The 20,859-nt window shown below is 31.5% G+C and overlaps 1 protein-coding gene and 1 long non-coding RNA gene across 3 annotated transcripts in view; one reads left to right on the plus strand and one right to left on the minus strand.

Moving 5' to 3' along the window:
• Positions 1-20,859, minus strand: part of LOC145252569 (dynamin-binding protein-like) — a 666,835-nt gene that overhangs the window by 409,288 nt on the left and 236,688 nt on the right. For both annotated transcript variants that reach the window (XM_080112187.1, XM_080112186.1), the window contains exon 2: positions 14,719-14,902. The gene's annotated coding sequence lies outside the window, so the exon portion shown is untranslated. The remainder of the gene's footprint in view (positions 1-14,718; positions 14,903-20,859) is intronic.
• Positions 5,140-9,825, plus strand: LOC145252568 (uncharacterized). The gene is made up of 2 exons (XR_013863617.1): positions 5,140-6,998; positions 7,088-9,825. It is a non-coding gene; the product is annotated as an uncharacterized LOC145252568 (long non-coding RNA).

The raw sequence follows: 20,859 nt of genomic DNA on the forward strand, positions 1-20,859 counted from the left end.
TTTAATATAAGAAATAATTTTGTCTTGCAATATTGTTTTATTTAGTAGACAAAAGTTTAGTATTTATGTTCAACTGCCCCCCTCCACATACACCCTTTTATTTAAGGAGAAACCGGCGTTATTTTTAACAAGTCGCGATGTATTTCGATGTCGAAAATAAATCACCTCCGAATCACTAAACATCGTTCAGGCAAATCCATTTCTTCTTTCTTTTCCTTTATAGACAGTAATTATGAAACTATAAATAAATTCATAAATATGCTTATTAAGTATTTTACGTAACGAACATTGCTAATATATAGCCAGCTAGTGTACTATATATACATGTGTTAGTGGGTGTGTGTATGCGCGTGCGCACGCATATATATATATATATATATATATATATATATATATATATATATATATATATATATATATATATCTTCAACAAGTATATCTTTAATCATTGTACTGGTATTTTCTTCAAATCGAGGAAGTCGTGAAATAAAGACGAAACATATAATTTGGTTTGTTCCTTTTTCATCTCTCCATCACGTCGGAATATTATTTACATAATTTTCCTTATATGTACATACTTATATGTGTGTGTGTATATATATATATATATATATATATATATATATATGCATATATGTGTGTGTATATACACATACACATGTGTATATGCATATATATGTGTATATATATATATATATATATGTATATGTATATATATTTATGTATATGCATATATGTGTGCATATATATGCATATTTCTGTGTATATACACGTGTATGTATATATATATACATACATATACACACACATTTGTCTGTGCATATATATATATATACATATATATATATATATATATATATATATATATATATATATATATATATATACCCACACACATATATATATGTGCATGCTGATGGTCATAGAAAAATTCACACTTACAAACTGCAGTAGAATACCTCCAAGGCAGATCATGCATAAAGAAACACACGCATACCAAAAAGAAAAAGAAAAAAAAAGAAAACCAGTAAATCTGAAAGCAAAAGAGTAAAATCATTGATCTAAAAATGTATTTGATGTGGTTTCACATCAACAACGGCCGTTTGGTTACGATGAAAAAACATGAAAGGTTAGAAAAATTTGCATCTTGTCAAGTAGAAGATAAGTTTGAGAAATGATAGGAAACCATAGCTAGTTCACCAAAACGAAAACAAAAAAATCGATTGCTGGCACGTCAAGCCACTGCCTTTCTTTCTCTTCCTGGTTTGCTTCATTCTTTCCTTTTATTTTGTTTGCTTTCTTTCACTTTCTCATTTAAGTTATCTTTAATATTATATAAAAGGAAATTTGTGTGTGTGTGAGTGAGTGAGTGAGTGAGTGAGAGAGAGAGAGAGAGAGAGAGAGAGAGAGAGAGAGAGAGAGAGAGAGAGAGAGTTACCTATGGACTCCTAGACGGTTGGGCTGTTTTTTTTTTTTGTTTTTTTTTTTTCATTTTTTTGAAATTCCACACAGTTGTACTTCATGCATCTGACAGTGCTCTTAGATAAGTCCGAACTGTCTTTAATAAGTATCGATAATCAAAACGTTTGATGAAAGAAAGAAGTCCGATTTTGATCAAAGTTAACACCTTACACAGTCTAACATAACAAGCACATTTGAGAAGTTTTATTATTACACCAGTGGAAAGGACTGGCATTGAATGATGATTAGCGAATGTTTTACACTCCCATATTTTTATTGTCATCGAAATTGGTGAACTCGTCCATTTTTTTTTTAAAATCAAATCGATTGATTGCCTGCTCTAATTGGAGAGCCATTCACATGCTTAACATGCTTCCCCGCACTTATACTCCAATACATTGTAGTCTACATTGCACTGTAGAGAACCTACTGTTGATTTTATAAAATTATTTTTACATATAACAGCTTGAATTTATGTTTAAAATGCAAAAGTCAAGCATCATGGTTCAGTTGTGCTCTAAACAGAAACATTCATTTCGAACGTGTCCCTATCAAGGAACCTACTGTTGATTTTATATGCCAGGTGTCTCTTTATGTGGTAATAAAATTTCTCAAATACACTTTTGATGTTAAGCTATATAAGGTGTTAACTTTGGTCCAAACCGGACTTCCTTCTTTTATCAAACTTTTCGATCATTGATACTTATTGAAGACATTCTGATACAAAACTTATATGAGAACACTACCAGATATATAAAGTACATTTGTGTGAAATTTTACAAAAAAATTGGCCCAGCCATTTCAGAGTTTAGAGGGAACAAACTTATACACACACAAAGCTCCTTTTATATAATAAGTATATATATATATATATATATATATATATATATATATATATATATATATATATATATATATAAATATGTGGTATGTTTATTTATCCAACATTATTGGCTACATATGTGCATACATGTTTCAAATGCACCCCATTGAGAGATCCAGCCTAATCAGGACTCTTTTTCCTCTGAAAAGAAAACTGGTTAGGATTTTGGTTTGAAAGACAAAGGAGGCTTGCTGAGACTAGACCTCTTAATGAGATGCAGCAGAAACATGTATCCACATATGTAGCTAATAATGTTTGTAGAAATAAACATACTATAATTAGGCTCTGTTTATTATTGAGCATTTTTTGATCCACTAAAATTTCTCAAATACACTTGTGATGTTAAGCTATATAAGGTGGATTTACACCTAGGAAACTACAACAATACAAGTATTTTATATAGATACTAGCAGTTCAGCACGTCTTTACTCGAGCCCTATGCACTGTTCATAACTTTTTGTGCATATGTATATATCAAAAAGTGTACATATGTACCGTAATGCCTTTCTATATAATAGTCCTCCTTAACTACCATAGAGAAAAATTGGTAGAGACAGCACAGGTCAAATTTTTTTAAAACTTTGACCCCGATTTTGACCCCTTAACATTTATTGTTTTGGGCTCAAATCAAATTAAAATGTTTGACTCATGTCCAAGTAACCTACATCTAAAATTTCAAGTGTTTAGACCCAAAATTGTCGGAGGAATTTGTTAGAGCCTGCAAAGGTCAACTCTTTCAACTCTGACCTCTTGGCAACGAAATTTTCACCCAAAAACTGATTAAAAAGCGTGCTGCATGTCTGAATACCCTTCATGTAAAATTTCAAATGTTTAGATCCAAAATTGGCTGAATAGTTTGCTAGAGATCGCAAAGGTCAACTCTTTGGAACTTTGACCTCTTGGAAGTCAAATCTTCGGCCAAAAACCGATTAAAAAGCTTGCCCTATGTTTGATTACACTTTATGTAAAATTTAAAATGTTTAGACCAAAAATTGGCTGAGTAATTTCATAGAGACTGCAGAGGTCAATTTTCTTTAAACTTTGACCCAATTATGACCCCTGAGCATTTATTGTTTTGAGCTCAAATAAAATTATAAAGTTAGATTCATGTCCAAGCAACCTATATCTAAAATTTCAAGTGTTTAGACCCAATCGCTGAACTTTGATCCCTTAACAGCAAAATTTGTGGCCGAAACCGATTAAAAAGATTTTCCCGAATTTCAATACCCCATATATCAAATTTCGAGTCTGTAGACTGAAAATTGACAGAGTTATTTGGTAGGGAAATGTACACAGACAAACAGACACACACACGCACAGAGACATTTTCACTTATATATATATATATATATATATATATATATATATATATATATATATATATATATATATATAAAATAATCATTTCATACACGTTCTACCTGTTCTGTCTACTTACATGAGCTTGTTGCACTTCCCTATTTTTTTTGCCATAATTGATTTGAGTTGATTGTTAAAGTCAATCAGAGGAACAAACGTGTAAACGGCAAACGAGTTCATCCTTTTTACAAAACTACAGTTGAACTGACAACTGAAATCGACAATGAACTTAAAGTTATGTTTATATAAAGGTGGAAGTACATAAAGCAATCGTCTGCAACTACGTCTGTAAAACCAGATTATATGAACAATTCATGGTTAAAAAATAATTTAGTGCTTTCTGAATATTTGAGATGAAAACTACTTCTCTCACCTTGATTGTTATTTGCTCAACGTTTTGAGCAATGTAAACTTTGATCTTCTTCAAGTGTAACTTGTCAAACTAAAAAATGTCTGTGTGGGCGATACTCAGAATACAATTGCGAACCACTTAGAACTTCTACCTGATTATGACTGAAGAACACGAGAATGCTACCTCTGTGAATTAAATAAAGCATTCCGTTTGAAATTCTGTGCAGATTCCAGAGTTCGACAGAAAGACTCCAGAGTTCGACAGAAAGACTCCAGAGTGTGACAGAAAGACTCCAGAATGATTTCAAGATTTAACAGAAAGATTCCAAAGTGTGACAGAAAGACTCCAGAAAGATTCCAAGAGTTCAACAGAAAGATTCCAAAGTTTGACAGAAAGATTCCAAAGTTTGACAGAAAGATTCCAAAGTTCGACAGAAAGATTCCAGAGTTTGACAGAAAGATTCCAGAGTTTGACAGAAAGAGTCCAGAGTTTGATAAAATACATCTAAAGAAGATTGGAGGTTATGTCGGTTGAAACGTTGTGAAAATATCACCCAGGATGAAAATAGTAGTCTGAATAATGCAAAGGATATGAATAATCTAATGTTTATTAACCAATCAGAATACTTTGTAATTTACTAAAACAAGTTACATGTAATGAGATAACACAGAGGTGATTGGAAAATCAGGTTAGTAAATAAGAATTATAATGTAGATGATAATGAGATATAGGTTATAGGTGTGGGTAGCGATCATATTTGGAATGCAACTGTGATTGTTTTGATAATTTCAAGGTTGAAACCAAAATGAAAATATAAGCACTTAAAATGATATATATATATATGTATATATTTTACCTATTTTTATGCAAAGAAATAAAAAATTTAAATCATATACTCCATCTTGTAGGTGCTCCAAGATCGTTCATCATTAATGAACTGGTTACATTGTTGGTTTTGGGTTTAAAATCATCAAACTCACTACATCAGCAACCCAACCATTTCTTAAAGTACAAATTCTTCCTTATCAAATGCAAAGTTATCCTTAGAGAACCAATAATCAACAGCTTTCACCATTAGTTTTTTTTTTCAGTCAAAGTAAAAACAAGTATATAATAGTTTTTAGGAGGATAGAGTTAAAAGACTATAATATTACATATGTTGATTTAAAAAAAAGTTTTGAAATAGCATTTTTGTTGGTTTGTCATAGTTATTTTTGAAAACGTATAACAATATTGATGGATAAAAAAAGGTTTGGTATGCCACGGAGAAAAACATTGACATTCAGACGGTGGAAAAGAAAGGAATGTTCGAACTGTGTTAAATGCTTGTAGGAGTCATAAAAGGAGTTGATAAAAGAATTTTCTATTTTTTTCTCAAAGAAAACCTTTCAGTTATTCTTTTGGCCAGGGACAAAGTGTAGTATCTGCTCTGATACTACACATCACCTTTTCTGTCATTGGGCTGTGGAGGAGAAATCCTTCATGACTGAGACAATTTTTATTTTTGTTCCTATCCAGAGTGCCTCTTTTTGGGGGAGCTGGATTTTCCCCACATTAAAAACCGACTTTGTGCCGGGGGGGGGGGCAAGTAAGCAGGAATAAAAAAATGATGAGGAAATTAACTACCCCACCTCACCCGAGGATTTGTGAAATAAAAAATTGGTTGCTGTTGTTTTTTATCATCATAACCAGAACATTTGGATCTTGACCGATATCTGAAATCAGGGTAATCAATAACGTGTTATTCAGACCTTATATTAAAGGCAAAACCAAGGAATTGGACAGACTGAGTGGTGCCGTTGATGTGGTGACCAAGTTTTAAAATATGTCAAGTGCTAAAAATTGCTTGTCAAAAACTGAAAGGGATCATGCTCTTGGTTGTGGATAAAACGGAATTGTTAATTAAATTACCTGTCAATAACCCATTTCCCCCCCCCCCCCCGTGGTTGAAAATTTGATAAGGAATTAAACAAAAAAGTTTTGTCTGTAATGTAAATTAAGGAAATGCATTTGTGATTTCAAGGAACAGCTTAAAAGAGGAGATGGAACCTCTCATCCATGGTCGCAGGGAGAGGTGAAAAATAGATGAAGAAAAGAGAGGCATGGACCTAAAAGTCCATTGGCTACTCATAGTCTGATAATGTACTTACCAGAGTTAGGAATTGGAGAATTACAAAGAATTATGAATTGAATTCTATAGTGAGGGAGGCGGAACCTTGCTCCTCTGGTTATCAATATAAGTCAGTGTATTAAGAGCTTCAGGGACTAGATGACAAGACTGGACTTGATTTGCCCAGTGGGGTCTGCACTGCTGGAGAATTGCTAAACTGTAAAATCGCATAGGCTCAGCTTTGCTGACCCACCAAATTCATGTCATTAAGACATGGACTTGCTCTGATCATTCACTCCATGCCATTAAGAGACTGACCCTTGGACGTGGGGTTGAAATCCCTAAACTAAAAAAAAAAAAAAAAAAAATCGCCCAGAATTAGTGCCATCCAAACATGAATATTTACAGTTTAAGTTCAAGATTTATGAATAACCAGATTTGTAAAGTCTTTTTATTAAAAATTAACATTAGTTTATCCTTTTGGCTTCAAATGACCTTTGCTCCCCAGTGATACAGACTTTGGTGAACAGTGCCAAACGATTTGCTGTTTCGATTATTTCACAATGTGGGGAAAGTGGTGATTCATTGGACAAGACCTTTCAATAGCCAGGGCCTCCGCCAGATAACGAGTGACCAACTGGGACCCAAAACGTCCAAATTTGGTAACATCACTCACTGGACATCGTTGGAGAAGAAAAAGGGGTAGAATAGCATTTTTATCGATCAGTCATGCTTGCTTTTGAAAGGTTGAACACTTTTTTATTTGTCTTTGAGGTATGTAGACTTTTTTTATTTGTCTTTGAGGTATGTAGATTTTTTTATTTGTCTTTGAGGTATGTAGATTTTTTTATATTTGTCTTTGAGGTTTGTAGATTTTTTTATTTGTTTTTGAGGTATGTAGATTTTTTTATTTGTTTTTGAGGTATGTAGATTTTTTTATTTGTCTTTGAGGTATGTAGATTTTTTTATTTGTCTTTGAGGTATGTAGATTTTTTTTATTTGTCTTTGAGGTATGTAGATTTTGTTATTTGTCTTTGAGGTATGTAGATTTTGTTATTTGTCTTTGAGGTATGTAGATTTTTTTTATTTGTCTTTGAGGTATGTAGATTATTTTTATTAGACTTTGAGGTATGTAGATTTTTTTTATTTGTCTTTGAGGTATGTAGATTATTTTTATTAGACTTTGAGGTATGTAGATTTTTTTATATTTGTCTTTGAGGTATGTAGATTTTATTTATTAGACTTTGAGGTATGTAGATTTTTTATTTGTCTTTGAAGTATGTAGATTTTTTTTATTTGTCTTTGAGGTATCTAGATTTTTTTTACTTGTGTTTGAGGTATCTAGATTTTTTTATTTGTCTTTGAGATATGTAGATTTGGGAATGTGTTTATATTTACACCATCGATCGAGAGAAAATTGAGGGAAAATGGTAGAGCGAGATTGAAAGTTAAGGTGGGCAGATGTTTTGCCTTTTATTCCCTCCAGCAGGGGCTATGGAGTTTACTGTATATGTTAAGCTGAGTGTGCTAAGAAAATGTTGATATCATATCACAAGAAAGTGGGAGCTATGAAAAACTAAGTATTGCTAACCGAAAGTTCCATTTGAGAAAGTTGCAAATGGATGACACAAGAGGCAAAACACGAGGTAACTATCATTTTGGATGAAGATTGTCCCATTGCAACGCTTAGGCATATGCATACCTACTTACGTCAACATGAAAACTTTACACATTTAGATTAATGTGCCCACCCCCTTCCACATACAGGTTGAAACTAACAGCAATGAAGATTAAAGAAAATGATATAAGTAATACAAAGTAACTTATGTGAATCTCAATGGAAGGTGCTCGACTGAGCTCTAGTCTTTAGTTGCTCCTTTATAAGACATTCAAAACAAGAACTCATTTTTAACTATGGTTGGAAATGATTTTCTTCTCCTCCTCCATGTGCCTAGCATCAGGAAAAATTTCCATGCACATAGCTTCTTTGCTAGAGGCTTCCCACCTGTGGAACACATTAACGTGGAACTACTTCCCTGCTGATTGCAACTTGATCGTCTTCCCCTCCAATGTTAGCAAATCCTTCTCATGAATTACTCCATACATAATAACAAAATGCAATTTTTACCATTCATAAATATTATTACTTCCATAATGTTCCTCATCTTTCTATCTTATTTTAATTCCTATCCTTGAGTGGCTCTTAGCCTTAATAATTGGTGCCCCCCAATGGTTAAAAATTTTTTTTTTAATTTGTGTTATTTCATTCCTCTTTCGTTAATACTCTTCTCTTCCTACTTAGAAAGCCAAGACAGATGTTCCTCATAATAAACTTGAGGCATAAAGATACAATTAATATGTTACCTAAAAGTCAACATATAAAGTTTGATTATGAACATATTAATCTGGTGTATTTTAGACATATGACAGTAATAACATTATTGAATATAATATTGAACGGCATCTGATCCACATCTGTCTCATCAATACAAAGTAACAGGTGGTCAGAAAACAAAGAGATTAGATTTTAGTGGTCTTTACATGTTTAAGATTATTGGCAATAAGGTACTATAGTTAACAAGGCAGAAAGAGATAAACAAAAAACAAATACTCAGCAAATAACACTTATCAAAGGCAATAAAAGTTGCTTTTCTAACTACCTAAATACTTTTCTTTGTGCTTTAGAGTCTTTGAAAACGTCTTTATTTGAATGAAAGATTCATCTTTCCTTAGAATCATATCCCAAATGGTGGGCGGACGATTGTGGCGAACATCACCAAAGTTTGATTTATAGATTTTTTGTCTTTTTGGGTGGAGAAACAAACTAATATACAACAGCTAACTGTTCCGAATGCAATCAAATTTACTTTTCATTTTTCTACCAAATCAAAAGGAAAAGACTACAAAAAAAAAAAAAAAAAATGTAATCAGACGTTAATTATTTTCAAAAAGTGCAGCCATTTTGGATTCTGACTCTAAAGAAAGACTATTTGAATGAAATCGTAAATTGAAATAAAACTGTTTTCGAAGACTTTAAAACACAGTAATTGTTAACTTTTATAAAGTTTAAACGATTGGAAACATGTTTATTGTATTAAAGTTGTTAATTTTTTAGATGACGGCTGATTGTTTATATTACTTGTTTTGATTGGACTATTGTTCTCATCTTGAGTGTTATTTCTGCAACGTTTCGGTCGATGTAGCCTTTGACTTTCATCAGTTGGTTGTTTATTGTATCTTGTGAAAAAAAAAAAAAAATGTTGCCATGTTAAATCTGACTTGAGAAAGTAACTCACAGACCGGAATGAACTGGTCAGTTGAGTTGAAGTGATGCCATTGAGTTGAAGTGATAGCTGTTGGAATGGTAACTTGTGGTCTCCATGTGTGTGAGTGTGTGTGGAGAAGGCAGCATAAATGACAACAAATTTTCCACAACAACTCCAATTAGCTTCAACTAAGAAAGTCAAAATTAAGAGAAAGTCACGAAGTACACAAGTTAGAACGGGGGGTGGGATAGAAAGCCATTATTTGATGAAATAATTTTTTGTTTTGTTCAAAGAGAACTGTTAAAAGAGAGAAAATAAAATAAAGATAAGATGAAGAAAGGATGAGAGAAAAAAATAAACAGAAAAAAGATAAAGTGAGAGAGAGAGAGAGAGAGAGAGAGAGAGAGAGAGAGAGAGAAAAAAAAGAAATAAAATCTAACAAAATAGTGATGAAAAAAATAAGGAGGTAAGGCCCTGGCGATTTGGCAAAAATCAACTCTTAAAAAAAAATGTGAGAATTTTGATTAAAAAGTCGAGAACTCATATACCATAAGCGACCTACGCAGAAATCCACTTCTCTGGATAAAAAAAAATAAATAAATAAAAAAAAAAGGAAAATCACATTCCTATATGCAGTAAGAATTCATAACTACAAAGTAGCATTAAAGACAGAATTAAAAGCAAAAATTTCAAGAAGGATAAAAAATAAGTCATTTGTGAAGGTGGCAGATGCCTAGAAATTGATGAATAAACTCTGAACCGGAAGAACAAAAAGAACCGAAATCATATGCTAATATAGAAAGAAAGAAAAAACTTTGCAAAAGGTGTTGCAAGCCCCGAGATTGATGGAATAACATTGAGGCAGTACATAGAAAGTTTATAACGTGTTGAGTAGATAAAAACAAAACTTATTGTATGTCAAGTAGAAAATGTATTGCATAAAACGTACTTTTCATCTCACATGATTAGTAGCAGACATTATGGCAAAAACAGAGTTTGCGCATCTACTGCAAGGATGGAAGCTGTTACTGAAAGTGATGCAATAGTCTGTGAGAACTTGAACATGGCACACTGAGCCCACAGAATAAAACGGACAGATTGTTACATGAAATGATGAACTATATGAGAGAGAGGATTGAAAATGTTGAAAAATAAACCTTACTTGTTTATGATTCTGAAAGAAATTTTTTATTCAGTAAATTACATATTTTACAAAAATAATAACCAATAATAATCAAAACAAAGTTTGATGGCGGATTAATTAAAATATTTGTCCTTGTAAAAATTGTTTGTTTGTTTTTTGGGCATATCAACCTTTCTTTGGGTTATTTAATGCTAAATCCAGTAATTTTGGAAAAAAGTTTATATTTCCAAATGTTTATTCATGGTGTTTGGTTTGATTGTTTTATATAAGAAAATTATCATTTTTGTTTTTGACTTTGTTGAATATCATTGAGTTTTTTAAAGGGAAAGAAAAAAAAACAATAACATCAATGTTTGGTGTATTTTAGGCCAGGCAAACGGTATCTTCAGACAGCCTGATCTGGTAGCACTCAATGTCCTTGTGAAGAAACCTCAAATATTTCGAAATAAGATATACAAATAAATGTTCGTTTGTTTGTTTTATTTTTTTTTGGGGGGGGGGTCTTCAGAAAGTTAAATAAGAAAAAGAAAAAATATTTGGATGAAAATTTGTCATTAGCATTTTTGTTATTTCTTAAATTGAATACTTTACCATAAAAAGAATATCAAATAACTATTTTAAATAAAATAATGGAAATGACTCAATTTACAAAATGCATTATTTGGTTGGAGGAGAAATGGTGTACATGTGTACATTGAATCTCAACGTTTTCAGTGAAAACACATTTCACAATCAAGTGTTACAGACCACTGAAACTTATTTGAAATTGAAGCATGACAGACCAAAAGAAAAACTGCTATTTCAAATTTGAACAGACTAACAAAAAAATGTACTTTCAAATTCAAGCTTGACAGATTGACAAAATATTATTGAAAAAACTTAAGCTTTATTGACCTGCAAAAATTCTATTTCTAGCTTAAGTTTGACAAAACAATCAAAATGCTATTTTAAACTTGAGTTGTGCAGACCAAAGTGAACACTATTTAAAACTTAAGCTTGACAGATCAAAGTAAACGCTATTTTAAACTTAAGCTTGATAGAACAATGTAAAAACTATTTTAAAATTTGATAGACCAATGAAAATGGTATTTCAAACATAAGCCTTCATTTATCTCCCTCCTACAGCTGGAAGATTAGGCACAAGTACGATTTACAAAGTCAGCACCCTCAAGAAGGAGCATTTTTGCCAAACAAAAATTACCTAGGCAGGCTTGTCTGCATTCCTCAGTACAGGCGCCTATCTGCATTCCCTGGGATGGATTATTAGCTTTAAACTAACTCCTTCTCCAAGGTTGAAAAGATAAAATCTAGTAAGGTAAACCTCATTGAACTAAAGAAAATGTCATTTAAAACATGAACATAACAGACCAATCAAAATGCTATTTCAAACCTGAGCATAACAGATCAATAAAAGTGCCATTTGAAACTTTATTATAACAGCCCAATGAAAATGCTATTTGAAACATGAGCATAACAGCCCAATGAAAATGCTATTTAAAATATGAGCATGACAGATCAATGGAAATAATAGACCAATGAAAGTGTTATTTTAAACCTGAGCATAACAGATCAATGAAAATGTTATTTTAAATTTAAGTATGACAGACCAATGAAAATGCTATTTAAACTATAAGTGTGGCAGAGTAATGAAAATGGAGTTTCCAACTTGAGCTTAACAGACTGACAAATCTGCTATTTCAAACTTGAGCCTGACAGACAACATACGGACAAATCTTCTTACAGATATTCAAGGACACATTTAAAACAAGATTTATCTGTTGATTTAATGCTGAAAATGATCTGTGTTTCAAACTGAAAGATGACAGACTGACTGACAAAGCTTCTTACTGAGATGTAAGGACGTTTAAAAAAAAAAACTAATTTGATATTTTCTCGTTTAAAAATAGAAGAAAGAAATAAAAGTGATACTTGTGCAAATTCTTTTATCAAATGTTCTTATAAGATTTCCTTAGAATATTTCGTCTAATCAAATACTCAAACATTTTCAAAACGAAATTAGTGCAGTATTTACTCGACATCTCCAATTGAATGAGAATTTTCCAATACCATATTTGCTAAGCGGAACATCTAAAAGAGTTATTGAATATTTTTTAGAAAGTTTAATCTAAAAATATAAAAAAAAAAAAAAAAAGATACGAGAATAGATATTCTTAAGATATGCTTATTCAATCTACATTTTTAACGATGTAAATTCTATTTTGATCGTATGAGTGAATGACGGACCGGCAGAGTCTCTTATAGAAATGTATGGATGCACATAGAGCATAGAGATGTATGAATGCACATAAAAATAAAACATGGTTCAACAAAAAAATTTTTTTGATTATTTGAACTATTCATATTGTTTGGATCACTCAAACTACTGTTCTCACCTTGAGTGTTATTCACACAACATTTCGGTCAATGTAACTTCTGACCTTCTTCAGATGTATCTTATCGAACTTAGGAATTTTTCTGTCAAACTCAAGAATCTGCTGCACATAATTTCGAACAGAACTTTTTATTTAATCCATGGGGGACGTATGCTCTTGTTTCGTCAGCCATGACTGGGTAGAAGTTTTCGGTAATTCACAATTGTATTTTTAGTGTCGCTCGCACTGAGGATCAAAACCTTCAACCTCCAGAAGAGTGTAACAAAATTTCACCAAGTACTCTATCCACTACACAATGGATTCTTCTGCTACGCGGTCATGGCTGGCGAAATGAGAACATGCTATTCTGTGCAGATTCCTGAATTTGACTTATATTCTTAGTATTGTTTGTACTGAGGACTTAGCCTCTAATCTCTATAAAGATTCCACAAATTCAACAATATGTACCTGAAGAAGGCCGCAGGTTGCATCAGTCAAAACATTTAAAAGAACATCTAAGTAGTGTACAGTTGTCCAAATAATTTAAGCAATGCAAATTATCAATACTTATTGAAAAATTTCCGAAATAAGAAAATTTGAGAAAGATTCTAGAGTTCAACAAGATACACCTGAAGACGGTCGAAGGTCACATCGATCAAAACGTTGTGCGAATTACACTAAAGATAAGAACAGTAGTTCAAATTATCAATCCTCATCTCAAAAATTCAGAAGCATAATATTTGGATCACTATTTGCATCTTGGATGCTATTCTTTGTACGTTTCAGCCGATGCAACCTTCAACCTTCTTCAGGTGCATCTCGTCAAACTTGGGAATTTTTGTGTTAAACTCATGGAATCTATCCGGAATTTGAAATAAGAACAATCCATAATAAATAAATGGTTCAGTTTCATTCAGCCATGACCAATTAGAAATCTTAAATAATACTTAATTATATTCTTAGTGTTGTTTGTACTGAGGACTTAACCTCCAATCTCTGTAAAGATTCCACAAATTCAACAATATGTACCTGAAGAAGGACGCAGGTTGCATCAGCCGAAACATTGTTAAGAAAAGAACATCTAAGTAGTGAACAGTGATTTAAATAATGCAAATTATCAATACTTATTGAAAAATTTTCCGAAATAAGAAAATTCTATTTCAAACTTTTTTTTTAATATTTTTATTTAAAAAAAAATGGGTGGAAAAACTTTTAATACTAACTGAAGGAACAGATTGCAACAAAACTATTTCCAGTGGAGATGGCCTTTTGTTTATGTCTTGTGGACATCTGAACACTGACGATGGCCTGCACTTAGAAAAATTAGAAGATACACACATTATATATATATATATATATATATATATATATATATATATATATTTATATATACTGAACTTCATATCAATAAAATAATTTTTTGATGAACATAATGAGTTTTTGTTCTCTGTAAAGAAAAAAGCGGTTAACTGTTTATCTATGGGTATAAAAACTGACTGATCCATGTGTCTATAAAGTAGTGTGGATATAACTTTTGTAAAATCCCAAGTAGTTTGCAATCACATCAAGTGCCTCTGCTTTTAAGGTGGTTACTTTACTAAGTAGATAAACCAAATACTGGTTGGCCATACTTCGAGGCATATTTTTTTCTCATCAGAAATCTGCCTGCTGTTCATCGGCTGAGTAATGTGATGAGGCCTGAGCAGTCTTTCAAGAGTATGCAATAATTAAAAAATGCAAATCATAATAAAAATAAGAGGATTTGACCTACCTCACAAATAAACTTTTTTTAAGAGTTGAAAAATTGTTGAAAAGTATACTCAGGATGGAGGGGTCATCCCCATGCTTCCCCTCTTGCTATGCCACTCTGTATATTGTAAATCTACGAACACAGGTGAAATGGAAACAGCATGTCTTTCTTTGAGTTGAAGATTATAAGTGTTGTCTATGGAAACCTGCAATTGAAAGAAATTTACATTTTATTTTGCTGGAAAAATTACAATAACCAACAAATAATATTAAAGTTTTAATTTTTTTTTTTTCATTAAATTTTTTATTGAACCTATCCCGCCGAGAATTTTATACACAACCCCACAAAAGAAAATGCTTACTATAAATGATAACATCTTAAAATGTACCCAGGAGACTAAGTTATATTTAATTTAATAGAAATTAAAAAAACAAGTATGTTGACACATAGATATTAACATGCATATGTGTTGTTTTGAAAACCATCAATAACAGTGATTGTAAGATGATACCAAAATATCAGCAGCAGTTATGTGTGATGTTATTCATGTATATAGGTCCACACACACAAATATTTTTAATATATATGATGGACTCTCCCATCGATTTCGACGTATGAGGTTCGGACAACCCATATTTTTAAAACTCATTTATGCTTTTGCCTCTGATGACTTTTTAGTCCAGCAAGGGACTTGCAGACGAGGCCACAAATAGAACATGAATGTGGATTTAATGCTGCAGATATTGGTGCGGCTGGTAGTCGTTTATATATATATATATATATATATATATATATATACTCCTCTAAATTCGTTTTTCTTTTGTGTGTATTGATATTCATATTAAAAATCCTCTTTTCTATTTATTTAAAAAGAAAATATAATTTTCTTATATATGGGTTGTGGAATTGCACATTGCAATTTCTTATGAGATGATCATCTTTAGTAAACTATTACGTGTAATTATATTCATGCAGATATTCTACATGATTTATACTTGCATAATATTTGCGTAAAAAGTTTACAGTAAACACAAAATTGTTTCCATATATATTTATGTATATATATATTTTTGTTTACGCTATCTATTATATCTATAAAAGTGAACGTGTCTCTGTGTGTATGTGTGTGTGTGTGTGTGTACGTTTCTCTACGCAATAATTCTGTCAATTTTAAGTCTACAGACTCGAAATTTGATATACAGGGTACTGAGATTTGGGAAAATCTTTGTGATTGGTTTTCGGCCAGAAATTTGGCTGTTAAGGGGTCAACGTTCAACGGTTGGACCTTCCAGAACTCTACCAAACCTCTCCGATAATTTTGGGTCTAAACATTTGAAATTTTAGATGTAGGTTCCTTGGACATGGATCTAACTTAATAACTTGATTTGAGCCCCAAACAATAAATGTTATGGGATCAAAATTAAAAAAATTGACCGCTTTTTTTTTTTTTTTTTGCTCAACATAAACCTCCAAACACCCGGGCAACGCCGGGCTGAAATGCTAGTATATATATATATATATATATATATATATATATATATATATATATATATATATACAGCATAATCGCATTGAAACACTGGTTGGTTGGTTGGTTGTTTTTGTATTACGGCATATCAACCCTTTTCGGGTTATTTAATGCCAAATCCAAAGATTTTAAAGAAAAATTTTTTTAATAGAATATATTTGTTGTTTTCACGTCAGTTTCTATTCAACCCATAGTTGGGACCCTAACAGGTACTACCACTCCGGGTCAGAGTGGACCTGGGAGCAATGGTAATTTAAGGGTGGCTCCACACTCCCCAAAGCCCACAAGCTGGGGCTTTACCACTGGATATAGTTTAAGGTCATATCCAGGACCCCCATCGAAGGACGTTTAACTCACTGGGGAGATACCCCCCCCCCCCAGTCAAAACAGAAAGCAACGGGAAACTACCGTCTTTACTTGTGTTCACGAGATTACCATAGCTCTACAATTTAGGGCGCCATGGTTGCCGGCGCTGTTAAACAGCAGGGCCACTGATGATGATGATGATGATGACACACACACACACACACACACACACACACACACACACACACACACACACACACACACACAGTAAGTTACATTCCAAAGGAGTAACTCAATCTACAGTCATAATTCTATTTTTTCATAATTCAAATGAATGCCTATATTTTCCTGTTGTCTTACACATGTTTCGCCATCATATGAAAAAATATTGTCCTAATTTCCATCAAACAGCTCATCAGAGACATAGTTATGGTCCCGGCCTTCACCCAGGGTCGGTTGGGCTGGATTTTTCCAACAAGTTCACCACGTTGCAAAGAGGTATTAGTAAAAAAAGGAAGGTACTTAGAAAAGATGAGGAAAATGGTTAGTAAAAAAAAAAAAAAATGAAATGAAACAATTTAAACATGAAAAAAATAAAAAAAACATGGGAAACATAGCTTTATTTATAACAATTTGAACTATATTATTATTATTATACCTCAAAAATATATATTTTTTTACATGAACTCAAGTAATATATATATATATATATATATATATAAAGTAATGTGATTGATAATTTAAAAATCAAATTATAATTAAATAAAAAATCCGTTTCATAAGAAGGAACAACAACAAAATCAATTATCTGTACGATCGTTGCAAAGAGGTATTAGTAAAAAAAGGAAGGTACTTAGAAAAGATGAGGAAAATGGTTAGTAAAAAAAAAACGATGGTACAGATAATTGATTTTGTTGTTGTTCCTTCTTATGAAACGGATTTTTAATTTAATTATAATTTGATTTTTAAATTTGAAATTATCAATCACATTACTTAATATTGAATTAGCTCTAGGATATTTACCTATCGAGCTTATTATATATCTAAATTACAACGAGCACTTTCTTTTTCCTGTATTTTAATTAAACTAGTAATTTCACTGTTACATTGAAATACACTCAGCTCTTTAGACTATTGTTCTAATCTCCTTTAAATTATATATATATATATATATATATATATATATATATATATATATATATATATATATATATATATAACACTTTTTTTCCAATAACTAACAACCACTTCTACGAGGCCTGACGAGGCTGTTGGATCATAAACATGGTCCAACATATGAAACATATGTAGCCAAATAGATAAAACGGTAATAAAAAAAAATTAAAAAAAAAAAAACACATATATCATTCAAACACTACCGTGTTTGAATATATGGTTAAGTGGCAGTTTTAGTTATTTAGAACTACTTTAAAGCTTCACTGCTCACTCATTTTTCGACCAAATTTCAAACAATTATAAAGGTTTATAGATCATATTCTTGGCTATATTGTGAAAAAAAGATGTTCAATTTTCGTTCAGTAAAACAAACGTTTTGATGAATTTACTGGGGTTCAAAATCGTAAAAAAAAAAAAAAAAAAAAAAACGTAAGGAGGTGAGCGACGTTTTTTATGACTGGTTTCCATAGCAACGACGTTGCTTCAGTGACTACTGTTGCTACCAATTCACCGCTCTTGCAATAAGAGAAGTAACAAGTGAAACAAGGAGAATGAAAGCATAAAAGGGAGATAATTGGGTGATTTTATTGAAAGCAGACGAGTGCCGTACATTGTTATTACATATGTGTATGTTATGTTTATGGGAGCAAAAAAAAAATAAGACTGGAATTAAACAAAGAACAAGTGAATTTATTAGAAGCCTGGAAAAATCATGAATTACAATAGTAAAATGTGAGCATGAAAAGTAATATGCTTAAACTTAAACATAGAAAAGTAAAAGACTAGTTGTTAAAACTGGAAAAGAAAGGGACAAGATATTCTAGTAAAAAATATAATAAATTTATAATTTAAAATATTGCAGAATTAAGAATTTATTTTTTAAATTCAATTTCTAACGTTATATAATCAATTCTTAATGCTGCTATATTTAAAGTTATGAATTTATTATATTTTTTTTACTAGAATATCTCGCATTTTTTTTTAATTATATATATATATATATATATATATATATATATATATATATATATGAGAGACAGAGAGAGGTTAATCATTTACTAGAAAGTACTCAGTTAATACCAATTGGAATGGATGAAAAATTTTTTTAATATAAATTTTGAAGAAATTCAAGCTCAGTAAATGCCTTTTTATTGGATTCCATATATAAAGTAAAGATCTGATAAATATGCAGCAATAATATAATTTTGTAGACTTGTTAGTTGCAATATGAAACAATATTGTAATGGCTACCTTTTGAAAAGTAATAAATGACCAACTGAGAAAACTTGGAACTTGGAAATTTATATATATATATATATATATATATATATATATATGATGAGAATAATGGAAATAGTATTCCGACAAAATAAAGAAATAAAAAATAAAAAAGGAACGAACCAAGTTATGTGTTCATCAATGTTTCGTCTTTATTTCGATTTATTAATCGATTACGATTAATAAATCGATTTAACTATTTAAATACGATTTAGATGTACGATTTAAATCTTTATTTCATCCAGAAGAAGTCTCGAAATAACGACCAAACGATGATGAACACAAAACTCGGTTTGTTCCTTTTTATTTTTTATTTCTTTCTTTCACATATATATATATATATATATATATATATATATATATATATATATATATATATATATATATATGTATATATTTACAAATATATATATATATATATATATATATATATATATATGTATATATTTACAAATATATATATATATATATATATATATATATATATGTATATATTTACAAATATATATATATATATATATATATATATATTTACAAATATATATAAATATATATATATATATTTACAAATATATATAAATATATATATATATATTTATAAATATATATAAATATATATATATATATTTATAAATATATATTTATATCTTCTATATATATAAAAGCGAAAATGTATGTATGTATGTATGTATGTATGTACGCTTTGCCTCGATGTCCACAAAAGGCTTCTTTCAGAGAAGCGCTTGCTCGGTTCACAACTTCTTAAAACTTTTCATATCATCTATAAATTGTAATATCTCAGAGTTACCCACGGAGCTCGCCTGTCTATTTAATTTTATTGACTTTCAAACGTTAATTATTCGACATTTCCCGCATCGGCACGCGTTACATTCGGTTTTCGGTATAGAAAAAAGCGAAACTCGACTCTAATCACAGGCCGAAAGGCCACTTGCTTGCGCGCCCTCCGGGGCCCGGGTGACAAGATCAAAGTGTAGTATCTGTTCCGGCAGATGCTGCAAGCTATGACTAGCAAAGACCACATGTGGGGGCAACCCCACATGCCTGACCTTTAACCAGCTCCCATTTCCCACCTCTCGGGAGCTGGTCCCCTTCCCCCTCCCTTCACTCCTCACATTAAAAATTGGCCTTGTGCCTAATTTGCTCGGTGGGGGAGCAAATAAATACCCACAGGCCGAAAGCCAGTTGTCTCAAGAGAGCTAAGTAACGTTTGTTCAATGTCGACTTCGTCATATCAGACTGTAGCTTTCATTTCGCTCCTCCTAATAAACAGGGAGCGGATTTTTAAAAACAAACAAACCGATTTATTCAAAACTGTCCCGCACAAAATGCTTACTGCTGAATACCTATCGCCGTCACGTCAATCAAAAACGCGCACATGTTTTTGTTTTTTACACTTTACTATTTTCCAACTGCGCGGCGTGAAGGCTTCGTTTTTTTTTTTCACATTTTCAGGGTTTTTTTCACATACCCCAAAAAACACCCGGGGAAACGCCGGGTACCCCTCGCTAGTATAATATAAAGCTGAATGTCTGTGTGTGTGTGTGGTCACAAATAGGCTCCTATATGGTTGACTATTTAAAAAAAAACTGATTACATTTAATGATAGAAGATGTATCAAGACACAGAAATGAGTATGTTTGATCTGGCAGACAGTGGTTCATTAAAACTGTGGGGTCTGCGTTCGCGCCTAGTCCACAAAGTATGGAAATAAAAAATTAAAAAAAACGTTTACAAGTGTTTTTGATATAGATGTACATAAGAATACTTTGATAAGTATGTATTAACTTAAATAGGGATGGTATAATAAAATTGTGGGGTCTGCGTTCGCGCCTGGCCTCCATGGAATGGAAATA

Source organism: Euprymna scolopes, chromosome 29 (assembly GCF_053919585.1).
Source record: "Euprymna scolopes isolate OS-2025 chromosome 29, ASM5391958v1, whole genome shotgun sequence".
In the NCBI taxonomy this organism is placed as follows: Eukaryota; Metazoa; Mollusca; class Cephalopoda; order Sepiida; family Sepiolidae; genus Euprymna; species Euprymna scolopes.